The 21,097-nt window shown below is 44.4% G+C and overlaps 1 protein-coding gene across 5 annotated transcripts in view; it reads left to right on the plus strand.

The window, feature by feature from the left end:
* Positions 1-21,097, plus strand: part of DCAF6 (DDB1 and CUL4 associated factor 6) — an 863,174-nt gene that overhangs the window by 272,675 nt on the left and 569,402 nt on the right. The window lies entirely within an intron of this gene.

Consider the following 21,097-nt stretch of genomic DNA (forward strand, 5'->3'; position numbering starts at 1 on the left):
TACTCTATGGGGATGACTGTGCTATCCTTACGCTCGTTCCTGTACCTGTTTTGGGATTTTTTTTGTTCCCCTGTCTTGGATCCCTGAGGCTGGGTTGGTCCAGCTGGGTGTGGGTCTGCAGGTCAGGATGGCTGATCGGCCTAAGGCGCTGCATTCGGGTCGCAGTCTCCTCTGGATGTGTTAGCTCAGTCTGCTAAGGTATAGATTTTCCTTTTTGATTTGCTCCATTGTTTCAGAAGAGGGTTTACTCTTCCTTCGGGTTTTGAGGGGATACTCGGGGGGCCTCGATTGAGGTTTTGTGTTCCCCTTTTTAGGGACCTGTGTGTAGGTCTGGCGACTTAGGTAGCCTGGAGCGTGCCCTCTGTCCGGGGGATGCTTTTGCGGTCTGTTTCTTGCTTGACTGCTTCTTCCTCGCAAATAACCCTCTGTGTCGTCCTGTATTCTCAAACTTGGGGTTTTTCACCTGAGTGTATTACACACTTTTTCATGGTCGAATGCCTTGGTATTCTATGGTCGGACCCTGGGTGGACTTTGCCTCTTCAGTTGCATTCCGTGCTTGCAGGATGTTGGAGAGACGTCTGTTCTGTCTCTGTGCCCGGTCTTATCCCGGGTTTTGCTTGGTATAGGCGTGGCCTCCTTTCCCTGTTTGGGTCCCTTTGGGTCTCTGTGAACTGGGCTCACTCTTGGAGGTGTTCTTTTTTGTATTAGGGGACCTTTCGGTTTCCTCGGTTCTCCTTTGCCTTGTTCCCTTTGGGGTTTCGGCTGGTGTCACCTTCATTTGTGCGGGGTGAGCGATGGGGGACTGTCTGTTGAGCGACGGTGTCTCCTGGATGACTGTTGGCTCAGTCGAGTCTGTTTGCGGTCTCTACTTTGGCTTCTGGACTGACTGCGAGTCAGTGTCATTGGGGCTTTTCCTCTCAAGATTTTCTCGGCTTCGGATGAAGCGGGGGTTTTGTATTGGGTAGAGGTTCAGGCCTGGTGCCCTCAGTATGGGCCACCTATTGTACCCTCCGGTCTTGGCATTCAGTGTCCTCTATAACTTGGGTATTGTTTTCCCAAAAGTAATGAATGCAGCTGTGGACTCTTTCCATTTAAGAAGAAAAACAAAAATTATGCTTACCTGATAATTTCCTTTTCTTCTGATGGAAATAGTTCACAGCTCCCCACCCCTAATTTTATATGGGGCGTCCTTATATTCTTCTGGCACCTTTTACCCTATTTCTTCTGCTGTTCCTTGTTCCTTGGCAGAATGACTGGGGTATGAGGGGAGTGGGAGGAGTATTTACGCCTTTGGCTGGGGTGTCTTTGCCTCCTCCTGGTGGCCAGGTTCTTATTTCCCAAAAGTAATGAATGCAGCTGTGGACTCTTTCCATCAGAAGAAAAGGAAATTATCAGGTAAGCATAATTTGTTTTTTTTCAAATAAAGATAGCAAGAGAACAAAGAAAAATTGATAATAGGAGTAAATTAGAAAGTTGCTTAAAATTGCCTGCTCTATCTGAATCACGAAAGAAAAAATTTGGGTTCAGTGTCCCTTTAAGCTATATCTAATTTTGCTTTTTTTCTGAGTTTTTTTTTTTTAAAAGTGTATACATACAATAAATAAAAGGAGTACATTATAGCTGTTCTTTAAGTACCAAGAAGTACCTACAGCTAATTTCATTAAAACTAGTTTTGTTTGTATTTTAATGCTCTCAGCCTGTATTGAACAATGAGAAAAATGTACTTTAAGATTCTGTACAGTTGAATACATTTTTTATTGAGAAATGTATGTTTAACACTTATTTAAAAACTATTGCGCTTTTAATCGCAATTGCAATATTTCATGCCCAAAATTTTTCACATTTCGCCCAGCCCTACATTAGGTTACACAGGGGAAGGGGTTGCCCCTGTATACCGTTACATTCTCCAATACCTTTAGAGTTCCAGGGTACTGTTAGATTTAAATAACTTGATAGCTATGAGTGAGGTCCCCTATTCCAAATTAATTTGCTATCCCGAGAGCTATTTTAACCGGAGTGGCACATGCCTATGGTTGACTCCATAGATGCCTGTCTTCATGTCCTATCCATCCAACTCATTTTGTTTTTCTGCTTGGCCTTTAGTCACCATTTGCAATATTTAATGATTCCCTTAAATCATTCCATAGTCCTAATGGTGTTCATTAAGGTTCTGACTGCCTTTTTCGTCTATGTTTTGGTTTATGGTAATCTATATCTCCTTGGCTGGATCACAGTCTTTTATTACCAGCTTCTTCCTACAGGTTGGTTCACACAACTGTGGTTTAGAGTGCTCCCCATGTCATAGGTGGTTGGTCAACCTCCCCAAAAGGTATCTTATTCCAGTTATCAGTAGTATCCCAGGGATGCTCTATTACAACCATTCTGGACACACTAGCTTTCCACAAAGTGCTCCTTTGGCCTAGGTTTGTTGATCTGGTTGTACTTTATGTGGGTTCACTATATCTGTGAGTTTATTTAATGTGTGACAAGAAGTTGACCAAAAAATTAAATTGTAAATGTGAGACCTGATTAACTTACAGTCATGGATGTTCATCATAATCAGATATTTACATTATAGCTGCTACATATTAATATTTTCTGACTTTTTTTTCTATTTTAAAGAAAAGTGTTTACTGCCATCAAGTGATAATGTGAGGAATTGCAAATACTTTTTTTTTTTACACCTTTGAACACAAGGCAGTGGTTTGATTGTGGAGGTACATTTGTGTGTAGCTTAATGGTTGACTAGGAGTTTGCATCATAAATAGGTATTGGTTCAGTTTGAGGGTACCTGGTTAAAGTTATCCCTGGTAAGAAAAGAGTAGTCAGCACTTTATGAAATCTAATTTTAATAAATCATTGACTAGATTAAAGCTGAAATGCATGGCAACTTGAGCTGGCATTTTCCATCTCTGAGTGATTCATTGTTGAACCAAAAAACAAAAGCTGGATGCAGAAATGCATCTGTTTCTTTCTCTTTCAGGGCTGTGGGCCAGAAAGGAAAATGGGAAATCTAAAGCAAAACTCTTCTTTTGCAAGTCAGATTGTTTGATGCATAATCCTATGTTTCATGTAGATTCTGAGTTTCCTTTTTCCTTTTTTTTTTGGCTTTAAACATAGACATAGGGTTTTGAATTTGGTAGAGCTGATTCTATTAGCAAATTCGATTCGTTTTAATAAATGCCGTCCTATAGTTCCTATTTTTTTATGTCTTCTTTAAAGTATAAATTACCATATAAAAATGTATCTGTAAATTCCATTTCTTTCCTAAGATATGGTGAGTCCACGGCGTCATCAATTACTGTTGGGAATATCACTCCTGGCCAGCAGGAGGAGGCAAAGAGCACCACAGCAAAGCTGTTAAGTGTCACTCCCCTACACACAATCCCCAGTCATTCTCTTTGCCTCTGTCAATGGAGGAGGTGAAGTTCTGGTGCCTGAGGAAAACTGGATTTGTTTGCTACAAGTGAGTTTTTTTTGGGGTCTAGCTGTACTACTGTAATGCTCGTGGGATACTCCTCTATCAGACCGAACTTGGCCAGTAGTCTTGTTATCCCGGCGTCGAGCCGGAATGATAGGGAATTTCCCAGAGCAGAGTAGGTTTGCAAGATGAGATAAATGGCACTCACCACAGGCAGGACAGTCCTTGGCAGCAAAAGGCAGGAAACCAGAGACAAACCACTAGGGTGGTCAGGCAGGCTAGGTTTGGCAACAGTAAGGCAGTCCAGGGGTAAACAACTAGGATGGTCAGGCAGGCAGGGTTTTGCAGCCCAGGGGAAACCACTAGGATAGTCAGACAGGCAGAGTTAAGCAACAATATCAATCCAGCAGTCAAGTGTTAAAGAGGCAGAGTGGTCAGACAAGCAGAATTCAGCAGCAGTATCAATCCAGCAGTTAAGGGTTAAAGAGGCAGAGTGGTCACACAAGCAGGGGTTGGCAACAAAATAACAATCCAGCATACGAATCAATAACACCCAGGAGAACAGTAAGTAACACCTATACTTGGGCAGTGATAGGTAGGACTGAAGTTACTTACATAGGCGCAGGATTCTCGCCACAGGAGATCCAGAACGGCTTTTGAAGGAGGAAGCGTGCGGCGGTGACGTCACCGCCACACGCAGAGAGGAGTCAACTCCTCCCTAGGCAACGAGCAGACAGGCGCCGCGTTCCTAGCAACAGCTAGAGCGGCACAGCGCAACAACTCCACGTTAATTCCTTCAGTAGGGCAGTGGTGGGCCTCACTGTGTTTTCCTAACAGGTTGCTGCCCTAGTTTAGAAAGATCATTGGTTCCCATATCGTTGGGATTTGAGTGTTTCCTTCCCCGAGTGGGTTGAAAATTTGGAGGATTTAGTGCCTCCTTGCCGCCATTATTAGGCGGTCTTGTCCTTCTAGGGCTGTTGGAATTGTCCTTTTGGTCTTGTTCCTTTTTGAGGACTCTTCGGTCGAGATTTCTGGACTTTGTCCGTTTCTCCTTAGCGGTTGACCTTGCGGTCTTTCCGGGGTTTGGGATGCTATGCATTCTTTTTCCTTGGATGTAGTCCTCGGGTTTTGTACTCTGAGGAGATTATGGAGACTAGCCTTTGTTAACTCGCTCTTCGGGTGACTTCGTCCCCAATGTTTCCCCTTGGTCCTGGAAGTTTGGGGTACGCCTGTTGGGGTTAGACTTTTATAAGGGGTGTTCTCTTCCCTTTGGGTTGGGATTTATGTTTAGACCCATTTTCTCCAACATAGGTGTGTCCGGTCCACGGCGTCATCCTTACTTGTGGGATATTCTCTTCCCCAACAGGAAATGGCAAAGAGCCCAGCAAAGCTGGTCACATGATCCCTCCTAGGCTCCGCCTACCCCAGTCATTCTCTTTGCCGTTGTACAGGCAACATCTCCACGGAGATGGCTTAGAGTTTTTTAGTGTTTAACTGTAGTTTTTATTATTCAATCAAGAGTTTGTTATTTTGAAATAGTGCTGGTATGTACTATTTACTCAGAAACAGAAAAGAGATGAAGATTTCTGTTTGTATGAGGAAAATGATTTTAGCAACCGTCACTAAAATCCATGGCTGTTCCACACAGGACTGTTGAGAGCAATTAACTTCAGTTGGGGGAACAGTGAGCAGTCTCTTGCTGCTTGAGGTATGACACATTCTAACAAGACGATGTAATGCTGGAAGCTGTCATTTTCCCTATGGGATCCGGTAAGCCATGTTTATTACGATCGTAAATAAGGGCTTCACAAGGGCTTATTAAGACTGTAGACTTTTTCTGGGCTAAATCGATTCATTATTAACACATATTTAGCCTTGAGGAATCATTTTATTTGGGTATTTTGATATAATAATATCGGCAGGCACTGTTTTAGACACCTTATTCTTTAGGGGCTTTCCCAAAGCATAGGCAGAGCCTCATTTTCGCGCCGGTGTTGCGCACTTGTTTTTGAGAGGCATGGCATGCAGTCGCATGTGAGAGGAGCTCTGATACTTAGAAAAGACTTTCTGAAGGCGTCATTTGGTATCGTATTCCCCTTTGGGCTTGGTTGGGTCTCAGCAAAGCAGATACCAGGGACTGTAAAGGGGTTAAAGTTCAAAACGGCTCCGGTTCCGTTATTTTAAGGGTTAAAGCTTCCAAATTTGGTGTGCAATACTTTTAAGGCTTTAAGACACTGTGGTGAAAATTTGGTGAATTTTGAACAATTCCTTCATGTTTTTTCGCAATTGCAGTAATAAAGTGTGTTCAGTTTAAAATTTAAAGTGACAGTAACGGTTTTATTTTAAAACGTTTTTTGTACTTTGTTATCAAGTTTATGCCTGTTTAACATGTCTGAACTACCAGATAGACTGTGTTCTGAATGTGGGGAAGCCAGAATTCCTATTCATTTAAATAAATGTGATTTATGTGACAATGACAATGATGCCCAAGATGATTCCTCAAGTGAGGGGAGTAAGCATGGTACTGCATCATTCCCTCCTTCGTCTACACGAGTCTTGCCCACTCAGGAGGCCCCTAGTACATCTAGCGCGCCAATACTCCTTACTATGCAACAATTAACGGCTGTAATGGATAATTCTGTCAAAAACATTTTAGCCAAAATGAACACTTATCAGCGTAAGCGCGACTGCTCTGTTTTAGATACTGAAGAGCATGACGACGCTGATAATAATGTTTCTGAAGGGCCCCTAACCCAGTCTGATGGGGCCAGGGAGGTTTTGTCTGAGGGAGAAATTACTGATTCAGGGAACATTTCTCAACAAGCTGAACCTGATGTGATTACATTTAAATTTAAGTTGGAACATCTCCGCATTCTGCTTAAGGAGGTATTATCCACTCTGGATGATTGTGACAAGTTGGTCATCCCAGAGAAACTATGTAAAATGGACAAGTTCCTAGAGGTGCCGGGGCTCCCAGAAGCTTTTCCTATACCCAAGCGGGTGGCGGACATTGTTAATAAAGAATGGGAAAGGCCCGGTATTCCTTTCGTCCCTCCCCCCATATTTAAAAGATTGTTTCCTATGGTCGACCCCAGAAAGGACTTATGGCAGACAGTCCCCAAGGTCGAGGGAGCGGTTTCCACTTTAAACAAACGCACCACTATACCCATAGAGGATAGTTGTGCTTTCAAAGATCCTATGGATAAAAAATTAGAAGGTTTGCTTAAAAAGATGTTTGTTCAGCAGGGTTACCTTCTACAACCAATTTCATGCGTTGTCCCTGTCGCTACAGCCGCATGTTTCTGGTTCGATGAGCTGATAAAGGCGGTCGATAGTGATTCTCCTCCTTATGAGGAGATTATGGACAGAATCAATGCTCTCAAATTGGCTAATTCTTTTACCCTAGACGCCACTTTGCAATTGGCTAGGTTAGCGGCTAAGAATTCTGGGTTTGCTATTGTGGCGCGCAGAGCGCTTTGGTGAAATCTTGGTCGGCTGATGCGTCTTCCAAGAACAAGCTACTTAACATTCCTTTCAAGGGGAAAACGCTGTTTGGCCCTGACTTGAAAGAGATTATCTCTGATATCACTGGGGGTAAGGGCCACGCCCTTCCTCAGGATCGGCCTTTCAAGGCAAAAAATAAACCTAATTTTCGTCCCTTTCGTAGAAACGGACCAGCCCAAAGTGCTACGTCCTCTAAGCAAGAGGGTAATACTTCTCAAGCCAAGCCAGCTTGGAGACCAATGCAAGGCTGGAACAAGGGAAAGCAGGCCAAGAAACCTGCCACTGCTACCAAGACAGCATGAAATGTTGGCCCCCGATCCGGGACCGGATCTGGTGGGGGGCAGACTCTCTCTCTTCGCTCAGGCTTGGGCAAGAGATGTTCTGGATCCTTGGGCGCTAGAAATAGTCTCCCAAGGTTATCTTCTGGAATTCAAGGGGCTTCCCCCAAGGGGGAGGTTCCACAGGTCTCAGTTGTCTTCAGACCACATAAAAAGACAGGCATTCTTACATTGTGTAGAAGACCTGTTAAAAATGGGAGTGATTCATCCTGTTCCATTAAGAGAACAAGGGATGGGGTTCTACTCCAATCTGTTCATAGTTCCCAAAAAAGAGGGAACGTTCAGACCAATCTTAGATCTCAAGATCTTAAACAAGTTTCTCAAGGTTCCATCGTTCAAGATGGAAACCATTCGAACTATTCTTCCTTCCATCCAGGAAGGTCAATTCATGACCACGGTGGATTTAAAGGATGCGTATCTACATATTCCTATCCACAAGGAACATCATCGGTTCCTAAGGTTTGCATTCCTGGACAAGCATTACCAGTTTGTGGCGCTTCCTTTCGGATTAGCCACTGCTCCAAGGATTTTCACAAAGGTACTAGGGTCCCTCCTAGCTGTGCTAAGACCAAGGGGCATTGCTGTAGTACCTTACTTGGACGACATTCTGATTCAAGCGTCGTCCCTTCCTCAAGCAAAGGCTCACACGGACATAGTCCTGGCCTTTCTCAGATCTCACGGATGGAAAGTGAACGTGGAAAAGAGTTCTCTATCTCCGTCAACAAGGGTTCCCTTCTTGGGAACAATAATAGACTCCTTAGAAATGAGGATATTTCTGACAGAGGCCAGAAAAACAAAGCTTCTAGACTCTTGTCGGATACTTCATTCCGTTCCTCTTCCTTCCATAGCTCAGTGCATGGAAGTGATCGGGTTGATGGTAGCGGCAATGGACATAGTTCCTTTTGCGCGCATTCATCTAAGACCATTACAACTGTGCATGCTCAGTCAGTGGAATGGGGATTATACAGACTTGTCTCCGAAGATACAAGTAAATCAGAGGACCAGAGACTCACTCCGTTGGTGGCTGTCCCTGGACAACCTGTCACAAGGGATGACATTCCGCAGACCAGAGTGGGTCATTGTCACGACCGACGCCAGTCTGATGGGCTGGGGCGCGGTCTGGGGATCCCTGAAAGCTCAGGGTCTTTGGTCTCGGGAAGAATCTCTTCTACCGATAAATATTCTGGAACTGAGAGCGATATTCAATGCTCTCAAGGCTTGGCCTCAGCTAGCGAGGGCCAAGTTCATACGGTTTCAATCAGACAACATGACAACTGTTGCGTACATCAACCATCAGGGGGGAACAAGGAGTTCCCTAGCGATGGAAGAAGTGACCAAAATCATTCTATGGGCGGAGTCTCACTCCTGCCACCTGTCCGCTATCCACATCCCAGGAGTGGAAAATTGGGAAGCGGATTTTCTGAGTCGTCAGACATTGCATCCGGGGGAGTGGGAACTCCATCCGGAAATCTTTGCCCAAGTCACTCAGCTGTGGGGCATTCCAGACATGGATCTGATGGCCTCTCGTCAGAACTTCAAAGTTCCTTGCTACGGGTCCAGATCCAGGGATCCCAAGGCGGCTCTAGTGGATGCACTAGTAGCACCTTGGACCTTCAAACTAGCTTACGTGTTCCCGCCGTTTCCTCTCATCCCCAGGCTGGTAGCCAGGATCAATCAGGAGAGGGCGTCGGTGATCTTGATAGCTCCTGCGTGGCCACGCAGGACTTGGTATGCAGATCTGGTGAATATGTCATCGGCTCCACCTTGGAAGCTACCTTTGAGACGAGACCTTCTTGTTCAGGGTCCGTTCGAACATCCGAACCTGGTTTCACTCCAGCTGACTGCTTGGAGATTGAACGCTTGATCTTATCGAAGCGAGGGTTCTCAGATTCTGTTATCAATACTCTTGTTCAGGCCAGAAAGCCTGTAACTAGAAAGATTTACCACAAAATTTGGAAAAAATATATCTGTTGGTGTGAATCTAAAGGATTCCCTTGGGACAAGGTTAAGATTCCTAAGATTCTATCCTTCCTTCAAGAAGGATTGGAAAAAGGATTATCTGCAAGTTCCCTGAAGGGACAGATTTCTGCCTTGTCTGTGTTACTTCACAAAAAGCTGGCAGCTGTGCCAGATGTTCAGGCCTTTGTTCAGGCTCTGGTTAGAATTAAGCCTGTTTACAAACCTTTGACTCCTCCTTGGAGTCTCAATTTAGTTCTTTCAGTTCTTCAGGGGGTTCCGTTTGAACCCTTACATTCCGTTGATATTAAGTTATTATCTTGGAAAGTTTTGTTTTTAGTTGCAATTTCTTCTGCTAGAAGAGTTTCAGAATTATCTGCTCTGCAGTGTTCTCCTCCTTATCTGGTGTTCCATGCAGATAAGGTGGTTTTACGTACTAAACCTGGGTTTCTTCCAAAAGTTGTTTCTAACAAAAACATTAACCAGGAGATTATCGTACCTTCTCTGTGTCCGAAACCAGTTTCAAAGAAGGAACGTTTGTTGCACAATTTGGATGTTGTTCGCGCTCTAAAATTCTATTTAGATGCTACAAAGGATTTTAGACAAACATCTTCCTTGTTTGTTGTTTATTCCGGTAAAAGGAGAGGTCAAAAAGCAACTTCTACCTCTCTCTCTTTTTGGATTAAAAGCATCATCAGATTGGCTTACGAGACTGCCGGACGGCAGCCTCCCGAAAGAATCACAGCTGATTCCACTAGGGCTGTGGCTTCCACATGGGCCTTCAAGAACGAGGCTTCTGTTGATCAGATATGTAGGGCAGCGACTTGGTCTTCACTGCACACTTTTACCAAATTTTACAAGTTTGATACTTTTGCTTCTTCTGAGGCTATTTTTGGGAGAAAGGTTTTGCAAACCGTGGTGCCTTCCATTTAGGTGACCTGATTTGCTCCCTCCCTTCATCCGTGTCCTAAAGCTTTGGTATTGGTTCCCACAAGTAAGGATGACGCCGTGGACCGGACACACCTATGTTGGAGAAAACAGAATTTATGTTTACCTGATAAATTACTTTCTCCAACGGTGTGTCCGGTCCACGGCCCGCCCTGGTTTTTTTAATCAGGTCTGATAATTTATTTTCTTTAACTACAGTCACCACGGTACCATATGGTTTCTCCTATGCAAATATTCCTCCTTAACGTCGGTCGAATGACTGGGGTAGGCGGAGCCTAGGAGGGATCATGTGACCAGCTTTGCTGGGCTCTTTGCCATTTCCTGTTGGGGAAGAGAATATCCCACAAGTAAGGATGACGCCGTGGACCGGACACACCGTTGGAGAAAGTAATTTATCAGGTAAACATAAATTCTGTTTTCCGAGTTATTCTTATCCCTTGTGTAGTCTGTTTTTATTCGGACGGGGTATGGTGTTCCCTGGGGTAGTGTTTGTCTAAACAATTCTGGGGCTCTGGCCTTTTGTTTTTCTTGATCTTTTTGGGCCTAAGCCAGCTGGTCTGATTAGTGGTTAGCCCCATGGTTTCGCTAGCTGGATCCCGCTGTGGGTGCGGGTACTTTTTCTTCATGGCCTTTTCTGGTATTCTCTGGAATTATATGATCCTGTGGCTGGTTCGGGAGCTCTAGTTCTCCAGGGAACATAGGCTATAACTTATGGTCTCGCCAGTTGAGCTACTTGCTGCTTGACCATGAGTTCTGTGTACTTAGGCTCCTCGTGGCCTGCCTTATTCTTGAACAGTATGTGCTCTCCTTCTTGGGGAGTTCCCTTTTCTTATTCATCAGTGGCGCCTGGATGATTTTTATTCGGCTCAAATTAGGGCTTTGGCCTTGTGAGTGTGTGCACTGTTTATTTGTCTGTGTCCTTACCTTGGGGGGGGGGGGAGGGGGGGAGTGTTTTGCCTTTCTTAAAGAGGTGGGGTTTTCCACTCTCGGGAGGGTGGTGGTCCTGTCCTGTGTGCAGATGGTTGGAACAGGTGGTTTATCCTGTAAAAAGAGCGGTCTTCTTTTCTGGGATTGTTCTGTTCCATCTGTGGTTGCAGTCTCCATGTTAGATCATAGGACTCTTTTGCATTTTTATGCCTATCTCTATGGGATTCTCCTTGGGAGTACCTGTTGTAGGTGCTGTATTGAGACTGACATAAGAGTGTTGGGCTAGATTTCATAGGGCTTTTCTGCCTTGTTTCAGCCTATCCCTATCGGGTCCTCCTTAGGAGTCCCTGTTTGTGGATACTTCTGGATGGCACCCGAGCTCTGTTGGGGTGACTGAGGCCACCCATTACGCACTTTTATCTGAGGGCCGGTGGTTGGGGTCCTTTCCGTTCCCCTGTCTTTCAGACCTGCCTGTTGCTTGGGCTGGTCCGGTGTTCTGTTTACCCATTAATTAGTGGATGTTAGCTGTCCGTCGGTTAGTGTTGGTTATCTATCTTCGGATGCTTTTTACTTGCCTGCAAGTATTTTATTTTCAGAGTCATCCTGGTATGACTGCAGCTCGTGGTGTTCAGAGGTTGCTTCTCTGGGTTTGATGCATGTGTTGGCTGGGAATATTTCGATATTCCGAGTTCCTGGTGACTTGGGACTCCGGTTTCAGTCGTTTTTTCGGGGCGGTTGCTCTGTTTTTCTGTGAACTTTTTTTCTCTGTTCTGATTACCAGTCTCAACCTTGTGGTTCCGTACAGTTTGGGGTCTGGGTGTTGCCTTGCCTTGGTTTCAGGAACCCTTAGGGTCTCTGTGAGCTTGGTTCGCTTTTTGGGGTTTTCCATTTTTATTTCGATCTTCTTGCACCCTGTTTAGGGTCTTCTGGGTCTTCTGGGAATCCTTGTTTGTTCATCCATGTTCTCTCCCCTTTGGGAGTTTTCGGTTGCCGTTCCCCTTTCTCTTGTAAGGGGGTGTGGTTGTGGACTGACCTTGGGATGGGTCTTCTGGAGGAGTGTTGGCTCAGTTGAGTCTGTTTTCTGCGGTTTCTAGCAAGGCTGTGGACTATCTGCGAGTCAGTGTCCTTGGGAGTCCGTTTTCCTTTTCAAATGTTTTCTTGCCTTCGGACAAAGCAGGATTTTTGTTGGGTTGTGGTTTTATGCCTGGTGCCCTCAGAATGGGCAGCCTGTTGTACCCTCCCGTTTTAGCATTCAGTGTCTTCTATAGCTTGGGTATTGTTTTCCCAAAAGTAATGAATGCAGGTGTGGACTCTTTCCATTTATGAAGAAAAAACATAAATTATGCCTACCTGATAATTTTTCTTTTCTTCTCTTCAGATGGAAAGAGTCCTCAGCTCCCCGCCCGTGTTTTTATGTGGTGCGGCAGTAATTTTTTGTTCTTCTGGCACCTTTTCACCCTGATGTTTCTTCTACTGTTCCTTGCTCCTCGGCAGAATGACTGGGGGATGAGGGAAGTGGGAGGAGTTTGCCTCCTCCTGGTGGCCAGGTTCTGAATTCCCAAAAGTAATGAATGCAGCTATGGACTCTTTCCGTCTGAAGAAAAGAAAATGATCAGGTAAGCATAATTTGTTTTTGTCTTATGGGGCTAGGAGCCTGGCACTGAATGGGGTTAAGCTGAGCTGCCCGGGTACCCTGCAGCAATTATGGGAATAGTATCCTGGGGGTAGGATTAATTTTGGCAGTGAGCAGGCACTTTCGTAATGTGACATGGTGACTAGGGGTTAAATTTCTTTGTGGCAATAAGGAGTTAACCCTGTTTCAGCTCATGAATTTTATTGTTTTGTATATGAGTGGCTGTTGTGTATTATGTCTAGTACATAGTGACAATCAGAGACGTGCACAGCTTATTTGTACAGTTTTTTGTGTGCATACATCTGCAGTCTCTTGCTGGCTCTGACGTTGCTCTCCATTGAAGAGATAGCAGCACCTTGATTTATAACATAGCTTTTATTGCAGAGACAAAATTGCAACGTTTTGGGGGGTCAGCCCCTTAATCATGCATATAATCACATCACATCCTGTACGACTTAAATAGCCAACTAACCATGTCAGTAGACACTCCCATTCACCTGTGCATACCTGAGTGTAGCACCACCTAGTGGCTATTATAATTCATAACATACAAATAAACAAAAAGTAAAAAATAAATACATAGATAAAGTGACATAATGGAGCAGCATTCCACTTTCAGCAAAATTCAAAATATGTTACCCTCCTGACATAGTCTAACAAAAGAAGATACATTAGTGTTACATAATGCAATTTATTACACAAATTCAGAGGAAAATAGAACGATAGATAATAAATCTAAAATACTGACCAATCGATCTCTTTATTCATATCTTCATATCTTCACTGTCTATCTTCATCCATCCGGTGTGGAGCGGGTCCATCTTCAAGACATCCGACGGTGGGGTTAGGATTAGATTTAGGTTTAGGGGTTAATAACTTTATTATAGTGGTGCCGACGTGGGCGGCAGATTAGGGGTTAATAAATGTAGTTAGGTTGCGGCGACATTGGGGGCGGCAGATTAGGGGTTAATAAATATAATGTAGGGTTCGGCGATGTTGGGGGCAGCAGATTAGGGGTTAATAATATTATGCAGGTGTTGGCGATGTCGGGGGCGGCGGATTAGGGGTTAATAAGTGTAAGATCAGGGGTGTTTAGACTCGGGGTTCATGTTAGGGTGTTAGGTGTAGACATAAAATGTATTTCCCCATAGGAATCAATGGGGCTGCGTTAAGAGCTGAACGCTGCTTTTTTGCAGGTGTTAGGTTTTTTTTCAGCCGGCTCTCCCCCATTGATTCCTATGGGGAAATCGTGCAATAGCACATTTTGCCAGCTCACCACTACCGCAAGCAACGCTGGTATTGAGGTGAGATGTGGAGATAAATTTTGCTCTCCGCTCACTTTTCTGCGGCTAACGCCGGGTTTCTAAAAACCCGTAATACAAGTCTGTAGGTGAGCGGTGAGGGAAAACTGCTAGTTTGCACCGCACCCCTGTTACCGCAAAACTCATAATCTAGGTGATAGTTATTTTACCTGCTCTTATCAAAGATAATCCTGAAAACCTGGTCTGTTGGGGGAAGGCCTTAGGACAGGTTTGAAAACCAGTACTTTAAAGCTTAAAAGATAGGAGGGGAAAAAATTAATCCTTTTTTGTTTCTACCCTACTCTAATATCCATCTAATCTAAATATTGATCATATTATTATTGCATTGTCCAAACTTCTTGCAACCATCACCTCTTGTATTGAGCTATTAAAGGTACCTACACATCAATTGTTAATAATTATTTCTCCTGTTAAGTGTAGTCAGTCCACGGGTCATCATTACTTATGGGATATTAACTCCTCCCCAACAGGAAGTGCAAGAGGATCACCCAAGCAGAGCTGCTATATAGCTCCTCCCCTCTACGTCACACCCAGTCATTCTCTTGCACCCAACTAATAGATAGGATGTGTGAGAGGACTGTGGTGATTAAACTTAGTTTTTTATATCTTCAATCAAAAGTTTGTTATTTTAAACGACACCGGAGTGTGTTGTTTCCTTCTCAGGCAGAATTTGAAGAAGAATCTACCTGAGTTTTTGTATATGATCTTAGCGGACGTAACTAAGATCCGTTTGCTGTTCTCGGCCATTCTGAGGAGTAAGGTAACTTCAGATCAGGGGACAGCGGGCAGGTTCACCTGCAAAGAGGTATGTTGCAGTATATTATTTTCTAAGGAATGGAATTGACTTTGAAAATACTGCTAATACCGATATAATGTAAGTACAGCCTTAAATGCAGTAGTAGCAACTGGTATCAGGCTGACATGTATATATGTTAACACTTAAGTATTTCTGGGGAATGGCACTTCACTGGGAAAATACTGTATGCATATATCTTTTAGCCTAACTTGCAGTGGGAGCGACTAGCAGCAGGCTTTTTAAAGACATTTCATATATTTGATTTTAAACGTTTGCTGGCATGTTAAATCGTTTAATTCTCTGAGGTACTTGGTGAAAATTGCTTTGGGCTTTATTTTCCACATGGCTGTCGTTGCTTTAAATTAAAACAGTTTACTGAGCTCCCCTCACTATTGTAGTGTGAGTGGGAGGGGCCTATTTTGGCGCTTTTACTACGCATCAGAAATTCAGTCACAGTCTGTCTTTTTCTCCCTGCATGATCCAGGACGTCTCCACAGAGCTCAGGGGTCTTCAAAACTAGTTTTGAGGGAGGTAATCACTCACAGCAGACCTGTGAGACTGTGCTTGACTGTGATAAAAACGTTTATATTGTCAATTGTTATACGTTTTTTTCTGATATTAAGAGTTAATCATCCATTGCTAATGTGTGCAATCCTTTGCTAATTTTCATTTATATAACTAATCCGGTTCATTGTTATTCAACTGTGACAGTTTTTGTGTGCTTCTTAAAGGCACAGTAACGTTTTTACATATTGCTTGTAAATTTAGTTGAAAAGTATTTCCAAGCTTGCTAGTCTAATTGCTAGTTTGTTTAAACATGTCTGACTCAGAGGAAACTCTCTGTGCAATATGTTCAAAAGCCGAGGTGGAGCCCAATAGAAATTTATGTACTAATTGCATTGATGCTACTTTAAATAAAAGTCAATCTGTACATGTTAAGCAACATTCACCAGACAACGAGAGGGAAGTTATGCCGACTAACTTGCCTCACGTGTCAGTACCTGCATCTCCCGCGCAGGAGGTGCGTGATATTGTAACGCCAAGTACATCAGGGCGGCCATTACAAATCACTTTACAAGACATGGCTAATGTTATGACTGAAGTTTTGTCTAAATTGCCAGAACTTAGAGGTAAACGAGATCACTCTGGGATGAGAACAGAGTATACTGATAATGCTAGGGCCATGTCTGATACTGCGTCACAATATGCAGAGCATGAGGACGGAGAGCTTCATTCTGCGGGTGACGGATCTGATCCAAATAAATTGGATTCAGACATTTCAAATTTTAAGTTTAAGCTGGAAAACCTCCGTGTGTTGCTAGGGGAGGTGTTAGCGGCTCTGAATGATTGTAACACAGTTGCAATCCTAGAGAAAATGTGTAGGTTGGATAAATATTTTGCGGTACCGACGAGTACTGACGTTTTTCCTATACCTAAGAGACTTACTGAAATTATTACTAAGGAGTGGGACAGACCCGGTGTACCTTTCTCACCCCCTCCTATATTCAGAAAAATGTTTCCAATAGACGCCACCACACGGGACTTATGGCAAACGGTCCCTAAGGTGGAGGGAGCAGTTTCTACTTTAGCTAAGCGTACCACTATCCCGGTGGAGGATAGCTGTGCTTTTTCTGATCCAATGGATAAAAGGTTAGAGGGTTACCTTAAGAAAATGTTTGTTCAACAAGGTTTTATATTACAACCCCTTGCATGCATTGCGCCTGTCACGGCTGCGGCTGCATTTTGGTTTGAGTCTCTGGAAGACACCCTTGACTCAGCGAGATTAGATGAGATTTCACTTAAGCTTAAAACCCTTAAGCTAGCTAATTCATTTATTTCCGATGCCGTAGTACATTTAACTAAACTTACGGCTAAGAATTCCGGATTCGCCATTCAGGCACGCAGAGCGCTGTGGCTAAAATCCTGGTCAGCTGATGTAACTTCTAAATCGAAATTACTTAACATACCTTTCAAGGGGCAGACTTTATTCGGGCCCGGTTTGAAAGAAATTATCGCTGATATTACGGGAGGTAAAGGCCATGCCCTGCCTCAAGACAGAGCCAAACCTAGGGCTAGACAGTCTAATTTTCGTGCCTTTCGTAACTTCAAGGCAGGAGCAGCATCAACTTCCTCTGCTCCAAAACAGGAAGGAGCTGTTGCTCGCTACAGACAAGGCTGGAAACCTAACCAGACCTGGAACAAGGGCAAGCAGGCCAGAAAACCTGCTGCTGCCCCTAAGACAGCATGAAGGGAGGGCCCCCGATCCGGTAACGGATCTAGTGGGATGCAGACTCTCTCTCTTCGCCCAGGCTTGGGCAAGAGATGTCCAGGATCCCTGGGCGTTGGAGATCATATCTCAGGGATATCTTCTGGACTTCAAAGCTTCTCCTCCACAAGGGAGATTTCATCTTTCAAGGTTATCAGCAAACCAGATAAAGAAAGAGGCATTCCTAAGCTGTGTGCAAGACCTCCTAGTAATGGGAGTGATCCATCCAGTTCCGCGGACAGAACAAGGACAGGGATTTTATTCAAATCTGTTTGTGGTTCCCAAGAAAGAGGGAACCTTCAGACCAATCTTGGATCTAAAGATTTTAAACAAATTCCTCAGAGTTCCATCATTCAAAATGGAAACTATTCAGACCATCCTACCCATGATCCAAGAGGGTCAGTACATGACCACAGTGGACTTAAAGGATGCCTACCTTCACATACCGATTCACAATGATCATCATCGGTTCCTAAGGTTTGCCTTTCTAGACAGGCATTACCAATTTGTAGCTCTTCCCTTCGGGTTGGCCACTGCCCCGACAATTTTTACAAAGGTTCTGGGCTCACTTCTGGCGGTTCTAAGACCGCGAGGCATAGCGGTGGCTCCATATCTAGACGACATCCTGATACAGGCGTCAAGCTTTCAAATTGCCAAGTCTCATACAGAGATAGTTCTGGCATTTCTGAGGTCGCATGGGTGGAAAGTGAACGTGGAAAAGAGTTCTCTATCACCACTCACAAGAGTCTCCTTCCTAGGGACTCTTATAGATTCTGTAGAGATGAAAATTTACCTGACGGAGTCCAGGTTATCAAAATTTCTAAATGCTTGCCACAAGGGAGATTTCACCTTTCAAGGTTGTCAACAAACCAGATAAAGAAATAGGCGTTTCTACGCTGTGTACAAGACCTTTTACTAATGGGAGTGATCCACCCAGTTCAGCGGTCGGAACACGGACAAGGGTTTTACTCAAATCTGTTTGTGGTTCCCAAAAAAGAGGGAACCTTCAGACCAATATTGGATTTAAAGATCCTAAACAAATTCCTAAGAGTTCCATCGTTCAAGATGGAAACTATTCGGACAATCTTACCCATGATCCAAAGAGGTCAGTACATGACCACAGTGGATTTAAAGGATGTTTACCTTCACATACCGATTCACAGAGAACATTACTGGTATCTAAGGTTTGCCTTCCTAGACAGGCATTACCAGTTTGTAGCTCTTCCCTTCGGGTTGGCTACGGCTCCAAGAATCTTTACAAAGGTTCTGGGCTCTCTTCTGGCGGTACTAAGACCGCGAGGAATTTCGGTAGCTCCGTACCTAGACGACATTCTGATACAAGCGTCAAGCTTTCAAACTGCCAAGTCTCATACAGAGTTAGTACTGACTTTTCTAAGGTCGCATGGGTGGAAAGTGAACGAGGAGAAGAGTTCTCTCTTACCACTCACAAGAGTTCCCTTCTTGGGGACTCTTATAGATTCTGTAGAAATGAAAATTTACCTGACAGAGGACAGGTTAACAAAGCTTCTAAATGCTTGCCGTGTCCTTCATTCCATTCAACACCCGTCAGTGGCTCAATGCATGGAGGTAATCGGCTTAATGGTAGCGGCAATGGACATAGTTCCTTTCTCCAACATAGGTGTGTCCGGTCCACGGCGTCATCCTTACTTGTGGGATATTCTCTTCCCCAACAGGAAATGGCAAAGAGCCCAGCAAAGCTGGTCACATGATCCCTCCTAGGCTCCGCCTACCCCAGTCATTCTCTTTGCCGTTGTACAGGCAACATCTCCACGGAGATGGCTTAGAGTTTTTTAGTGTTTAACTGTAGTTTTTAGAAGAGTTTCAGAATTATCTGCTCTGCAGTGTTCTCCTCCTTATCTGGTGTTCCATGCAGATAAGGTGGTTTTACGTACTAAACCTGGGTTTCTTCCAAAAGTTGTTTCTAACAAAAACATTAACCAGGAGATTATCGTACCTTCTCTGTGTCCGAAACCAGTTTCAAAGAAGGAACGTTTGTTGCACAATTTGGATGTTGTTCGCGCTCTAAAATTCTATTTAGATGCTACAAAGGATTTTAGACAAACATCTTCCTTGTTTGTTGTTTATTCCGGTAAAAGGAGAGGTCAAAAAGCAACTTCTACCTCTCTCTCTTTTTGGATTAAAAGCATCATCAGATTGGCTTACGAGACTGCCGGACGGCAGCCTCCCGAAAGAATCACAGCTCATTCCACTAGGGCTGTGGCTTCCACATGGGCCTTCAAGAACGAGGCTTCTGTTGATCAGATATGTAGGGCAGCGACTTGGTCTTCACTGCACACTTTTACCAAATTTTACAAGTTTGATACTTTTGCTTCTTCAGAGGCTATTTTTGGGAGAAAGGTTTTGCAAACCGTGGTGCCTTCCATTTAGGTGACCTGATTTGCTCCCTCCCTTCATCCGTGTCCTAAAGCTTTGGTATTGGTTCCCACAAGTAAGGATGACGCCGTGGACCGGACACACCTATGTTGGAGAAAACAGAATTTATGTTTACCTGATAAATTACTTTCTCCAACGGTGTGTCCGGTCCACGGCCCGCCCTGGTTTTTTTAATCAGGTCTGATAATTTATTTTCTTTAACTACAGTCACCACGGTACCATTTGGTTTCTCCTATGCAAATATTCCTCCTTAACGTCGGTCGAATGACTGGGGTAGGCGGAGCCTAGGAGGGATCATGTGACCAGCTTTGCTGGGCTCTTTGCCATTTCCTGTTGGGGAAGAGAATATCCCACAAGTAAGGATGACGCCGTGGACCGGACACACCGTTGGAGAAAGTAATTTATCAGGTAAACATAAATTCTGTTTTTGCACGCCTGCACCTCAGACCGCTGCAATTGTGCATGCTAAGTCAGTGGAATGGGGATTACTCAGATTTGTCCCCTACGCTGAATCTGGATCAGGAGACCAGAGATTCTCTTCTATGGTGGCTTTCTCGGCCGCATCTGTCCAGGGGGATGCCCTTCAGCAGACCAGACTGGACAATTGTAACTACAGACGCCAGCCTTCTAGGTTGGGGTGCTGTCTGGAATTTCCTGAAGGCTCAGGGATCATGGACTCAAGAGGAGAGTCTCCTTCCAATAAACATTCTGGAACTGAGAGCAGTTCTCAATGCCCTACTGGCTTGGCCTCAGTTAGCAACTCTGAGGTTTATCAGGTTTCCGTCGGACAACATCACGACTGTGGCTTACATCAACCATCAGGGAGGGACAAGAAGTTCCCTAGCGATGATGGAAGTCTCAAAGATAATTCGCTGGGCAGAGTCTCACTCTTGCCACCTGTCAGTGATCCACATCCCAGGAGTGGACAACTGGGAGGCGGATTTCCTAAGTCGCCAGACTTTTCATCCGGGGGAGTGGGAACTTCTTTCGGAGGTCTTTGCCCAAATACTTCGACGTTGGGGCAAACCAGATATGGATCTCATGGCGTCTCGCCAGAATGCCAAGCTTCCTCGTTACGGGTCCAGGTCCAGGGACCCGGGAGCGGTCCTGATAGATGCCTTGACAGCACCTTGGACCTTCAGGATGGCTTATGTGTTTCCACCATTCCCGATGCTTCCTCGTTTGATTGCAAGGATCAAACAGGAGAAAGCATCAGTGATTCTAATAGCACCTGCATGGCCACGCAGGACCTGGTATGCAGATCTAGTGGACATGTCATCCTGTCCACCTTGGTCTCTGCCTCTGAGACAGGACCTTCTAATTCAGGGTCCTTTCAACATCAAAACCTAATTTCTCTGAAGCTGACTGCATGGAAATTGAACGCTTAATTTTATCAAAGCGTGGATTTTCAGAGCCAGTAATTGATACCTTAATACAGGCTAGGAAACCTGTTACCAGGAAAATTTACCATAAGATATGGCGTAAATACTTACACTGGTGCGAATCCAAGGGTTACTCATGGAGTAAGGTTAGGATTCCTAGGATATTGTCTTTTCTACAAGATGGTTTAG

This window comes from Bombina bombina, chromosome 3 (genome assembly GCF_027579735.1).
Source record: "Bombina bombina isolate aBomBom1 chromosome 3, aBomBom1.pri, whole genome shotgun sequence".
NCBI classification, from domain to species: domain Eukaryota; kingdom Metazoa; phylum Chordata; class Amphibia; order Anura; family Bombinatoridae; genus Bombina; species Bombina bombina.